The following is a 14,312-nucleotide window of genomic DNA, read 5'->3' as shown; positions in this document are numbered from 1 at the left end:
CTCCATGTAACTATTGATGTGGTTTGTATATGACGTTTTATTTTATTGACAATTATCAAGAGCGCGTTATTGCAGAGCGCATTTAATCCGCTTCACTCGGATGTCAGGTGGATTACCTTCACTGAGAGTGAACTTTCAGTTTTTATTTGACTAAAACTGGATGCTCTCCACATGGTAAAATCATGGTACTCTTTCGTAAGCGCTCATTTACAAATGATGCTCATTTACAAATCAGAAGTAATGTTAGTGCATCTTGCGGTCAAGTGCACGTCATGAAACGGAGCATGCGAGACCGTCAACTTCATAAGATTAAGCTAAATCATTCATTCAACTTTGCACATCCACCCTGACCAGTTTACCTTAGTGGGTAAAAAAAGAGTATTAGAAACTGCGGGTGGAGGAAGGAGATCACACGGGATTTTGTGATTCCGTCGATGGCAGACCCTTTTTACTGATTGGCCATACGACTTGTCAATCATCCCCATTTTCTATGTGGTGGATGAGCCCAGTGCTATGATTGGACATATTTTCTTTTTTTGTTGCTGGTTTTTGCGTAGTTTAGAGTGACAAATCATACCACCGTACTTTAAGGTCAAAATGAGTACCTGCTACGCAAAATGCGTACAGGTTGGCAGGTCTGTCTTTGTACAGTGCTTCTTGAATATGTTAGCATTTAGCCTAGCCCCATTCATACCTATGGCTCCAAACAAAAGTTTTATTTTGTGCCACCATACTTACTCGTGTAACTACTCATGTAACAGTCTTTAAATAGGGAAAACACGGAAGTGTTTGGTGGCTTCTAAATTCATTCCTGTTTGGAGCCATAGGAATGAATGGGGCTAGGCTAAATGCTAACACATTCACGAGGCACTGTACAAAGACTAAAAGTGCACGCATTAAAAAAGATAGGTATGTATTAATTCGTCTTAGTTGAGGTAAGAACATAGTAAAATATTGAAAAACAGTGGTGTTTTCCTTTAAGGATCCTGTAGCTCTGATAGATCATGGTACAAACCACTCCAAGGTCAATGGTTTGATCACCAGAGAACACACAATGTGATATGTTTGTGTACAGTAACAAAAGCACGCACAACGACCTCACATGGGTGCTCGACTAAAAATCATATCAGAAAAATATTACCAATTTGATTAATTAAAAGACTTTCAAATAGATGTGTGCTCGAAATGTCACACGCCATTCGAAAGTCTTTTAATGAATACAATTTTTGATAATTTTGAGCATTTGTGTACTGACTTATACTTTTCTGTGTACAGTAACTACTTACATCATGATCAGTCTATGTCTTGTTTCAGTACACCAGTGCCTGTAGTACCTGTAATTGTAAACGTGCACTGTAAAAATGCCTCAAACCGGCAAATCAATTACTTCTGCTCAGGTTTACTTGGCCAGTAAAGTTCTCTATAGAGCTCTATGACAAGCATTAAATCCACAATGATAAACAATAAACATGTGGTTGTGAATGTCAACAGTTCTATTTCCTGAGACTCCCCTTCATGTACATACTAGTAAGGCAGTAACTGTTTACATAAAAACAGATGGTAAACCAGAAAAGCCACAACACTGCTCTCACATTGTCTACTACAGTTTTTCAAACACGGTGTCATTTCCCCTTCCTTCCCCTTTGCTGTGCCCTCTTCCTCACTAACATGCAAGTCAGTGACTGAGAAATGTGTGGCATACGATGCTACTTGCTATGCTGATGATGCTATGTTGTGGGTGTTCAAACTAGATTTTAGCATGTTGCTATGAATTTGCTAGGTTATTGTTAGGAGGTGTTGAACACGGTGTCGGCTTGGAAAATTACAATACTCTGTCACTAACGTTGTACAGACAAAATGAACTGAAACTCAGTGTTTTCTCAATGTACAGACATGGAAAATGTATCTATAGAAATCTTGAAATCAAAAGCAAACTCTCTGATTATGTAATTCGAACAAAACAAAGGAGATACAGTTTCTCCTATCTCAGCTTATTACTGCAAATGTGATTACACCTACTGGCAGAGTGTGCTATTCATATGATAATCACCTGAAGTTATCTATGCAAACATGATCAGTGCCCTAAAACATTACACATTACATTATCGGATTTACAGACGTTACTACACGTTTGGACAATGTCACGTTACACAGGTGTGGAAGCTCCTCAGATGGACCTGAAGATTGAGTAAAACATACAGTTTATTGGAAAGGTTGCGATTTGAAGAGCGACTACAGGGGACCTTTTTTCCTGAAAAGCAAATTATTTATTATTAAATATGTATGTGTTTTTAAAAATAGAATTTTTCCAGACTACAATTCCACTGAAATCTGCCGGTATTGTTGAAATATGTCCTTGATATAGGCAATTACTTTTAAATGTTGTACAGTACAAAAGTAGTAGTAGTTTGTTGTTTTCTTCAGTCATTCAATATAATAGGTTTAGACATGATGACTTTGTCTAATGATTGAGTGCCACATCAAGGTTGGCGAATATCTGTTCGGGTGTAAATGTTTGAAATGTGCTACGCACGATCGATGGTGTTTGCCAATGTCTTAAATGTAAATGTTTAAAAAATGTCTGGACAGACATTAACAACACACCCATACCCATTTATTTCCCATTAGTTATGTTAGTTGGCTACTAATATAGTACTTTGCACAATATATGTTAATTTAGTTTTTTTTAAATGTAAGAATGAGGACAAAGTCCTAAGGAAAAAGATTGCTTACAATAAACACATGAGGCATTGTGCTGTCTGATCCGCTGCTGTAGTACTATATTGTCCAAATAAAATAAAAAACATGAAATGGTACAGAAAGATATTTCTACACTTTTTGGAATCACACCCTGGAACTGCCACAAATGTGATGTTCACTTGTATCTTCAGTAACAGTGGAACTACATCCAAAATGGCACAGAGATGTGTGACTGTGTGCTCAAATCTGTGCCACTCATTGTTTGTGTTTTAATTATAATGCACACTATTTTGCGAATAAACTACAACCAAAAATGTAATATCTCTGAATCTTCTAACATTCATTTCACACTCACAACCATTAGGGGTTGGGTCCTTATATCCCCAGGTGTAAAATGCATGAATGTTTAAGACCACTGACACTCCATCGCACACAGCCAGCGAGTTAAGGTTGGCTGTTTGAACAAACTTATCCCCAGTATGAGCAATAGCCATAATAAAGTTTGCATTATATATCACAACAAATGCCCAAGTTACAAGTCCCCAAACTGTCTATCTAACTGAGTCTCAGAGGTAAGAGTGGACCGGCTCACAGAGCGAGTTCTCTCATGGCCTATTTAAAAGTAAGGCCAACTATGACAAGATGGTCCCCTTAGGAGCTCCAGCCAGTCTGTTTCAAACACTCAATTGGTGGCTGTCTCGCCTGTCCTCCTAACCTTCTTTTTGAATAGACCTCCCTGTCGACACTTGTAAAGATATGCAGACACTGGGACACTTTATATAAGCATTGGACCAACCAGAAAAGGTAAATGTCAAAACTGTAAGGGGCCAATCACAGCAAGCGCGTTTTAAACACTTGAACGCCGCACTGCGGCATGGCTTTTTATATTTCTATTAGGGGTGTAACGATACACCAATTGCACGGTTCGGATCGGTTTACGGTTTTGGAGCCACGGTTCGGCCCGATTCGGTTCGGTTTGCTGTGGGTGTAGGGTTCCTGTCATTTTACCAGCAATGCTAAGGAACAATAGATTAACTTAACTTAATAACAACAACAAAAATAACTTGACGTTTTCTTTATTAACTTTGGCAAACAAACTTAAAATCAAACTTTAACTGTAGTAATGCAGGACTGTAATTAGCTGTTTATCAGGTGATGAATATCATTCCATAGCTAAAATGCTGAAAATGTTACTGTTGAAGTCAACTTATGCATGAAATAAATGTACTATGAATCTGTAAATCTGAGTATAATGTGGGTTTATTATCAGTAATGAACTAATCAAGGTTATCATCACACACGACGCACGCACGCACGCACACACACACATAGGTGTCACGTTATTAGACTTTCACTTTTAAAAATTCTGCCATCACTTATTATTCATCATTTCATGCTTTAATGATAATAGTTTTTGTTTACATGTTCATTTTTAATCATAGACTTACAAACCGAGCATTCAAGTTAAAATGTGTTTAATTATTTGTGAAGAAGAGAACAGATGAACAGAGACCATGCATCATTTTACATGTTTAACATCATGATTTTCTTCTCACAGTGACAGCGGAGGCGACTAAACACGCGAACTTGTGCTGAACAGGCAAAAATAAACAAATCAAATCTCTGTTGCAACAAACGTGTAAACCCTCTGTTTTTACCTCAGACAGACGACGTCTTGTTACATTTTTACTTTTGTTCTGGAGAATGATCTCGCGCTCTTCTATTTCACTTCGGTTAACCCGATCTAACACGCAAGCACACACATACGCAAATTCCTGTACTCCACTGGAAACCCAAAATGTTCCCACACAAGAGACTTAAATGTGTCCGGGGGATCTGCAATCTCAGGCGGAGCAGCCATCCTGTGACCTGCGCTCACTCCCAAGTCACGTGACATGACATGACATGCACTTGGAAAACAGTAACTTTGGAATATACTATTTAGAACAGCATTTAAGCTCTTATTAGTCGTTACTAATACAATTTAATCAAATATATGCAAATATTTTTTTAAATAAATAGATTAGTCAGTCAGAGATAAGTGACATTAACCTCAACAATGGGCAGCAGGAGGCGTGAGAGTACCGCAACACGACACGGGAGGTTCGCGATTCGTTTCGTGGGTGGTGTATCGCGATCGTTCGGTTCGGTTCGTAATATCGTTACACCCCTAATTTCTATACAACCACCCAGGCAGCTGTCCTGTCAAACGTGAGCGCTGGTCATATTAGCAGAAACTTTAAAAAGAGGACGTTTGCTCTGACCTTGAACGAGAGGTGCACAAACCCACAGGAGACAGTGAGTGACTGCAGTCCGGTTGTTTCAAGCAACTGTACACTTTTGTCACCGGAAGGCATGCCTCTTCCCTCATTCGATTGGACGATAGAAAACCGCATATGGCGTTGGGCACTTTTACGCTCTAAACAATACTTCAAAAACGCGTGGTGCGGCAAGGCATTCGGCGTGCAAAAACTGCCCATAGAAAAAAGGTGCATGCAACTGCCATAAACATGTTTGGTGTGATCGGCCCCTTAGGGCTCCTTATAGAGCCTGGCAATATCAACACCATTGATGAATTGATAAAACATATACTGCAGGGCATTAAATGTACTGTAGGTTGATTTAGATAAAAGCATCTGCCAAATGCATATAGTGGATAAAAGCATAGCCAAATTATATTATTTTCTACAGTGTGAATCTTAGCATATGTTTTTATTAGGTCATGAATACAAAAGAGATGGCCCTTATGGGCTCTTGTGTCTGTGTGTAAAAGCCTCTCAAACATTTATAAGTTAGCTAAAACATCAGCAATCAGCCAATGGCTATTCAGATTTAACTTCTAACCCAAATGGATTCCAGTGCAAATTAGATCATAGCAATGAAAGGACTTTTAGGAAGTTATTTATTTATTTCTATCTGAAATGAAACATTCAGATTGTAAAGTGCAATGAGTGATAGTGGCAGAACACAGAGAATTGTGGCCTAATATGTGAAAACTCAGCTTTTAAGTACATTTTTGTGATTTACTTGGTACCTTTAATATTGACTGAGTCCATGTGTCAAAGATTAAAATCAATGTGACATAAATGAAATCAAGCCATGATGCTTTTAATCTCATAATTAGATTACGAGACTTTAACCTGAATTTTACAGATAGGGTCAGAATTTCGACTATGCCACATACTGTACAATACAGTTGTCACTCCACCTTTTAAACCTATTTAATCACATTCTTCACACAGAGTTTAACCGTAAATGAGAGACAACAACATTCTCCAACTGATTTCACTGATCACAAATTCAGGTAGTGAGGGTGCAGTATTTACATTATATCTATGTACATAAACCAAACTAGTTGCATGTTTGTGTTTCTTGAGTGCACAAAAGCAATTGTTGGGTCAAATATAAACCTTTTCTGTGTTACTGTAATTTTACCAAATGGCTGGGTTTGTTCCTTTTTGACCCAATGCTGGGTTGAAATGAAGTCTACTTTTGAAAACAGGCCCATTTTCGAGCTTTCCTAGGAGTTAAACAATTGATTTTTACATTTTTGGAATCCATTCAGCCGGTCTCCGGGTCTGACGATACCACTTTTAGCATAGCTAAACATAATCCATTGAATCTGACCATTATCATCACGCAAAAAAATGACCAAAGAGTTTCAATATATTTCTTATTTAAAACTTGTGACAAAAGAGAAGGATCCGCACACCAAACAGCTCCCTTACATACATTTATTAAGAGTGACGTTTCGGGTCTCTACAACCCTTCCTCAGACTAACCGGAAGTCAACACAGTTGCCTATTTATATATAGTCAATGTGTCATGTGATTACACCACACTCACATAACACAGATATACCAACATTCATCATTTACAAAAACATATACAAAAACATATATAAATATATATACACCATACAATTTTACATATCCCTAAATGTAATATATTGCACCATGTCCGTGTAAAACATATTACATATCACTCAAACATACTAACTGAATATACTATATACATGATACATGGACATCATAATTCTCACATGTGTATAATCGCATATCATCATGTACATTTATATCAATCCATGTCTACAAGTTTACTACGTACATAATTCAATTAAATTAGGAAAGGTGAACCATTTTCTTCTATATATCATAATCAAGGCATCTGTTATTAAATCACATTATTTCATCATAATAAAGTGAGGACCAAATATTCAATGAAACCATACTAAGATCAATGTAGTCAAGTAAATACTTTAAGTATATCATTTAAATGTTAAGAGAATACTGAGGAAATCAAGGGTATCAGAGATATTTTCAGAGATATTTACAATAGAAAGGGTCTAATATCAAATTCTTCATTAAGACCTCTAGGGGCTAATGTGTTCAATGTATATATCCAAAACAGTTCTCTCTTTAAAAGCATGTTGTCAACATTACCTCCCCTACGTGGACACTTAATGGATTCAATTCCCACATATTTCAGACTAGACACATTATGTTTAGCATTCATAAAATGTACAGCCACAGGACTAGATGTAATACCATTTCTGATAGCACTGCGGTGTTCTGAGATCCTGGTTTTTAATGTTCTAGTAGTCTTGCCTATATATGATAGTCCACAGGGGCATGTCAGCATATAAATCACGTTAGTAGTAGAGCAAGAAATCACCTCTTTGATCTTATATCTGTTGCCATTATGTGGGTGGTTAAAAGTATCAGTTTTATAGGTAAAATGGCATTGCTGGCATCTTCCACAAGGGTAATTCCCAGCAGGAATAGTGTTCAAAAAGTGAGGAGTTTTTGTAGAAGGTAGGTCCGCTCGCACTAGTCTGTTTCGTAAGTTAGGTGGTTTTTTAAAAAATTATTTAAAACTTGACTCTTGTGATACATCGTGTATTAAGACTGACGGAAAATTAAAAGTTGTGATTTTCTAGGCAGATATGGCTAGGAACTAGACTCTCATTCTGAAATAATAAAAATCAAGGACTTTGCTGCGAGACCATGGCTGCAACAGGTGCAATGATATTACCCAGCGCCTGAAAATAGTCTACTTGGTAGGGTTAAATTTGAACGATCTGATTCCTCGTTTCGATTCCGGTTCCCAACGATTCTTGATTCCAATTCTTTTAAGAGGCAGGGTCAAAACAGTTTAGGATATTTTAAATGAGCTAGCTAATAAATCTTGCCGCAGACGTTGCATTTGCCATGGTTTCATTTTGTTTAGGAAAGTGAAGCCACATTTTGGACTGCTGATGCGCGCTATCCATGTTCAACTCCCTCGGTTATACCACCACTTCCGGTAGACGCTTCTTCGTTGGTGTTCAAGGGTTTCTTTTCTGGTTGGCGCTGGCGGACTGTGTAGCGAAACTAGGAATTGAAAGTTAAACTTTTGAACGATTTCGAAAATAAAAATAATAATCGCAAAACTAGTCCCGGTTCCAAACGATACTCGATACCCAAGCCTACCCCTTGCTAATTTTTAATAGCAGGAAGCTATTTTCGGGCACTCCGTTATATCATTGTGCCTGCTGCAGCCATGGTACGGCAGCAAATTTTTGTCATTTTTAAGCGTGATGCTAATGGTCTAATCAGTTTCAATGGATTATGCTAAGCTATGCTAAAAGTGGTATCACCAGACCCAGAGATCAGCTGGATTGGATTCCAAAATGGTCAAAATCAGATGTTTAACTCTAGGGGAAAATGACCATATTTTCAAAAGAGTGGAGTGTCCCTTTAATGAATTCAGAAACCAAATACTTGTCTTAAAACGTATAAACAACATTGAGAACTTTCCAATGCTCGTAGAAACATAACCCTTGTTTTTAACAACTACATATTGCCAGTTTCGAGGTACCAGTGCATCTCCCCCACCTGTGGCTACATTACAGAAAGCGGATGTTCCCACCTGCTCATGTGCGACACAGAGCAGCCCGGTGTGCAGACAGGGTCATCTCAGCAGTCGCATTCATTAATCACCTCCTACTCTATGCTAATTACTTCACACACTTACCCCAAGCTGGAAATGAGGAGGTCTGTATCAGAGCTGCAGCTGTCCTCAAGGAGCTTTAGGAGGAAATGAGTTCCCACTGAGAAAACTGAGACATGACATTCACTACTCCTGATGTTTTAACAGTCCAGCCTGTTCATCAAGTATACCCAGAAATAAAAAAGTGAAATTTAACCTGCAATGAAATCAAACCGAAAACATACTGAAACTTTGCCAAAGCCCCCGGCTTCCAACACTGTTTATCATGAGAAAAAAGCCCAGCAATTTCAAGAGATCTCAAGAATTTTACATGCTGTGTTCAGAAAAAGCAATCAAAAGTCAGAGATTTTAGTTTGGATGTTTAACTCATCAATCTCATCTGAGATCAAATTATTTAAGTTTTGGATACTAGACTGATTTATGTTATACATTTACGCATGTGGCAGGCCTCTTTATCCAAAGCGACAAATATACATTTTTATCAGTATGTGTGTTCCCTGGGTTTGAACACATGACCTTTTGCACTGCTAACGTAATGCTACAGTACCACTGAGTTACACAGTAGCAGATACTGTTTGACAATTATTTCCCTCTATTTTTATTTCTCGCCCAAAATTTTCAAAAGTCAATATCTGAAGTATTAAAGTACATACACATCTGCTTTCACTCAGAGGTGGAAAGCAGCGCTGCCTTATGTTGCCATCGATCATTTATCATTTTCCTCCAAAAATGAGGCTACTGTCTGGAACTGCCAGTATCAAAGCTGCAGAAATGGAGCAAACACATGAATTATTCTAGCAAGAACAGGCCATTGGCGTAGTTCATCTGATGCAATGGATTCTGATGATGAAGATATTGAACGACTTCTATGAGTTTCAAATACCACCGATCGCCCGCACGCCCACAGGTACACCCCCCCTCCATTTAAGCACCGCTCCACAGAACACTTATGCTATTTATAGAGGCTTTAAACGGCCCACACCTTCAAATGTGGATATGTTCTGCTTTCACACAAGATCAGAGTAAGGTGTGAGACACCCCCTGTATCACAAATATATCAATGCAATTTTAGTCTGCATCAGTTGTCCAAGAATTTAGGCATAAGGTGAGTGAGTGGTTTGAGATGTACATGTGAAATCATTAGGGGGGGCTCTGATGATTTCAGACAAATATAACGCGACAGCAGATTTCCACGGAAAACATACTTGATTCTGTGGTGTATGTGACGCAACAGTCAGCACTCAGCGCATGATCACTTCAAATCCTTTTACAAGATGAATGCTCTTGTCATGTTTAATATAAAGTTCACATTGCGTTGTAAAAATGATGAAATTACCATGACACATATTAACACAAGCTTTTTTATTCTGCCATAATATACTATAAACAATAAAATATGTCATTTTATATACAAACTATGGGCTCTATCTTACACCCGGCGCAATGCAGCGCAATGCGCGACGCAAGTGTCTTTCTCTAGTTTCCACCCTAATTTTCACGTTTAGCGCCGCGTTGTTTAAATAGCAAATGCATTTGCGCCCCCTTTTGCGCCCATGGGCGTTTTGGTCTGAAAACGAGGTGTGTTCAGGCGCATTGTTGGCGCGTTGCTATTTTGAGGCAACTAAAATCGACTACGCCATTGACCAACAAAAACCTGGTCTAAAGTCAATGGCGCAATGTGTTTTATGTTATTTAAAGAGCGCATTAGTAAAATGCGCCTATAGACCCTTTTACAGCTCACGTGATCAAATAGCCTGCGCGCGCATTTGGGCAACAGAAGTGGTGTTATTCCCCATTGGTTCTAACGTGGTAGCAACTCAGAAAGTTTATTAAAACGGTTTCTCAACATCAAAATGTCCCGTTGTTGCGTTTGGTTGCACTAATATAATATACTAATATACGTATATATGTATCTGGCAACTTTATTTTTGGCCATCTGCTAACGTCTTTTATCCACTCCACTATAGTACACGGATCTGGTAGCTGTGTTGAAAATGTTGATAAAGTCAACTTTTTTAAAATAACTTACTGTTTGTGTTGCTTCACTGTTGATTCTTACGATACTTCCGTTGCCTAAATGCGCGCGCATACACTGCCACGTCATCATTGTGTACAAACAGTAAAAGGGTCTATACACGGGAGGACAACGCCGGTTTGCTTATCACAAGGTACATGAATGCGCAGCAGCACAAAAATGCTTTTAAATATGAAATATTAAAGGGGCCATGACATGAAAATCTGACTTTTTCCATGTTTAAGTGCTATGATTGGGTCCCTAGTGATGCTATCAACCTAGAAAATTTGAAAAAGATCAACCCAGTAACTTAGTTTTGGTAAACAATTCTCTACAAGCACATGAAAAAAATAGGTTGTTGAAATTTGGCTCTCCTTATGATGTCATAAGGAGCTCTTATTATAATAATCCAACCCCTTAATCCAACCACAGCACTGCCATTTAGTGCAGAGAGAAAACAATTCACAGAACAATTGCGTTTCAATTTCAACAAACCACCATCATTGTGATCAGTGTTTGCACTTGATCTGCACATGTGAATTTTAGAGGACACACCCAAAACAGCACATTTTTGCACACACCTACAAAGTGGCAATTTTAACATGCTATAATAAATTATTTATATGGTATTTTGAGCTAAAACTTCACACATGTGCTCTGGGGACACCAAAGATGTATTTGACATCTTAAAAAAGTCCTGTGACATGGGCCCTTTAAAGGATTGAATGTAAAAGATTATTATTGAGTATCTTGGACATAAATGAGGACTAATTATGAGACGTTAGAAGGCGCAAAGAGCTGCTTCACCTGCAGCCTGGTAAGTAAATAAATGCTTTGCTTTGAACAAATGCGTCTGTTTTTAAATGTTTTTTTTTTTAATGCTACCTCACGGATTTATTGTATATGATGACTCTGTACCTGTGGATATGGTGAGATGAGAAACATTTTTAAGTCATGCTTAAAAAAACTCTTTGCAAAAAAAACCGCTGTCCAAAGTGCTGAAACGTGAGGAGAGCCGTTTGTAAATTCTTTATCTCCTGTTTGTTACAAATAAAGTATTTTTAGAGTACAAACCTTTCTTACATACTTGTAAATTAATTTTTGATGATATTGGATAGCCATACATTTAAAGCAATTACAAGCCTGCTTTTTACTTCCATGACTAAAAGAAAACGGGTTTTTTTTTTTTTTTATATATTATTTTTTGGGCCATTTTGCCTTTTTTTTATTTGACAGACAGTAATCCAGAAACGACAGGAAAGTACAGGGTGGAGAGAGGGGCATGGGATCGGCAAAGGACCTCGAGCCGGGAATCGAACTCGGCTCGCCGGAAGTGCGTATGCACCATATGTCGGAGCACTGTCCACGACACCATCAACTCCGACAAGAAAACGGGTTTTAAAGGTTTTAATAAAAAAATAACAATTTCAATACAAGTGAAAAACAACACAATTATTTAACATTAATCTTAAACTGGGGATCTTCTTCCTCCGCTTATAGTTTTTCAGTTTACAAAGTCCGTCATCTAAATAGGGATTAGACATAACGCCAGCGCAACTGGCTTTTAAAGGGGATGAGAGCTGTGACTCTCATTGGTTTACTGCACGTTACGCCCAAAATACTCCCATTACAATAGACCTTTTGCGAGTCGACGTCACAGTTACGTCACGCGCGCATGTGGTGGCAGAAAAACAGTGGAAATGAATGAGACACGAGTGAAACGAACAATATAACTCACTAGAAAATGCTTTGTTGTGCTGTTGAGTGTCAGAGTAGGAATGCCAAAATAGAGGACCTTCATTTTTATAGTATACCGTCGCCGAAGACACCATTTGAAGATAAACGTAGGTGTTTATGGTTGCAATAAAAGTCCTCAACCGGACAGACTGGAGTGATGAAATCATATGAAAATCTTTTAATAATTTGAATAGAAAATAATTAGAGAAGATATCCGGTGTTCTGTCGAAGTCTGTTCCCTCTATGTGTTTCTTATAGCGTTTTCATCACGTTACGTTTATAATTTATTCAGAAAGATTAAAGATTTGAATGAGTTCATAATATCAATAATATTACCATTTATTAAAGTTTTCGTATTTTTTCAGTTTTCTATTACTTCTTTTTACCTTATATCTTAGCCTATGTCTTCTTCCTGTTTGTTCTAAATTATGATGTTTACTAATAAATATATAAACATAGCACACACACACACACACACACGATGTAAAGTGTTAATAATATATAAACAGGCCTATACAAATTAATTTGTATGTAAACAAAATAGTTTTAGAACAAACACGTAGGCTATAAATATAAGGAAGAAATTGAAAACAGGAAAATTATGAAATATTTAATAAATGATATTATACAGAATACATGATAGTATTGCTCTTATAAGTACATCAGCGATTCATACTATAAAAATAATTGATTTACCAATAAAGAACAATACATATACATTACATACATGCACACAATTAGTAGCCAAGCCATTAAAACTTTAAATTTATTTAAAAAATAAACGTAACTTGGTGAAAACGTTATAAGAAACATTACACTTAAGAGAAATATAAGGGAAACAGACTTCTACAGAACACCGGATCCATAAAAATCACAGTTTAATGCTAAAACACTTCACACAGCTATTGAGAAGCATTCACTTTCTGGCACCAGTTGGGCTCCGCCCACAAAAAAACGTCATCTCTGTTTGCAAACACGCAAAAGGTCTATAGGACCAACCCTTTTCGACCATGCGCTCGGCCTAAAAACCATTTTTCCCATCGTTAAATTAGCAAAAGTGGATTCGGACACGCCCATTTAGACGTTGCGCTGTGCGCTTTAGACAATGCGCTTAGATCGTTAAAATAGGGCCCAAAAATTCTATCTTGACATGCACATTATTGGGTTCAGGGAGGTCAAGTTTAATTCAGAGGACTCATTGGTTTGGTGTATTCATTTTCATTGTAAGCCTTTAAAAATAATTATTTTACATGCAGTTTTGTAATATTTACAGTTTAAATCTGTAATATCTTTTTAAAACATTTAAAATCATTTGGCAGAATTTCGCAGATTTTTCCCAAAAATTTCCAGAGACAAAACAAAAAGTCTGGATATTCCGTCTGGTCCTGGTCATTACTAAGTTTAAAGAAATAGCTCATCCCATGTCTGTCATAGGTTACTTTTTCACATGTTTCAAACTGTATGACTTATTTTATTCAATAAAGCACAAAGAGACATTTAAATAATGTTGAGGCTCTTTTAGGCAAATACAACAAATGAGAACTGGGGCTTTCAGTATTCATAAAGGAAGATAAAAGTATCAAAACAGAAAATATGTTTTCCAAATATTCTTGACCTATTTGAATCCTGACCTTAATTTTGAACTCCTGGACCATTTAAAAATACAAAAGCAAAAGTAAAGCCAAATACATCTCACCATCAATCTTTAATTCTTTACTCTGCTCTGAAACATTCAGTCTCTCTCTCTCTCTCTCTCTCTCTCTCTCTCTCTCTCTCTCTCTCTCTCTCTCAAAACCAAGGAACATATGGTTTTTAGTGGCAAATCTCTCTCTCTCTCTCTCTCTCTCTCTCTCTCTCTCTCTCTCTCACT

At 37.5% G+C, this 14,312-nt stretch overlaps 1 protein-coding gene across 4 annotated transcripts in view; it reads right to left on the bottom strand.

Annotated features, from left to right (window-relative positions):
- prkcbb (protein kinase C, beta b) overlaps nucleotides 1-14,312 on the bottom strand; it is a 173,285-nt gene that overhangs the window by 151,807 nt on the left and 7,166 nt on the right. The window lies entirely within an intron of this gene.

This window comes from Paramisgurnus dabryanus, chromosome 3 (assembly GCF_030506205.2).
Source record: "Paramisgurnus dabryanus chromosome 3, PD_genome_1.1, whole genome shotgun sequence".
Lineage (NCBI taxonomy): Eukaryota > Metazoa > Chordata > Actinopteri > Cypriniformes > Cobitidae > Paramisgurnus > Paramisgurnus dabryanus.
The sequence above is the reverse complement of the archived record's forward strand: the minus strand, read 5'-3'. Positions and strand labels throughout refer to the sequence as shown.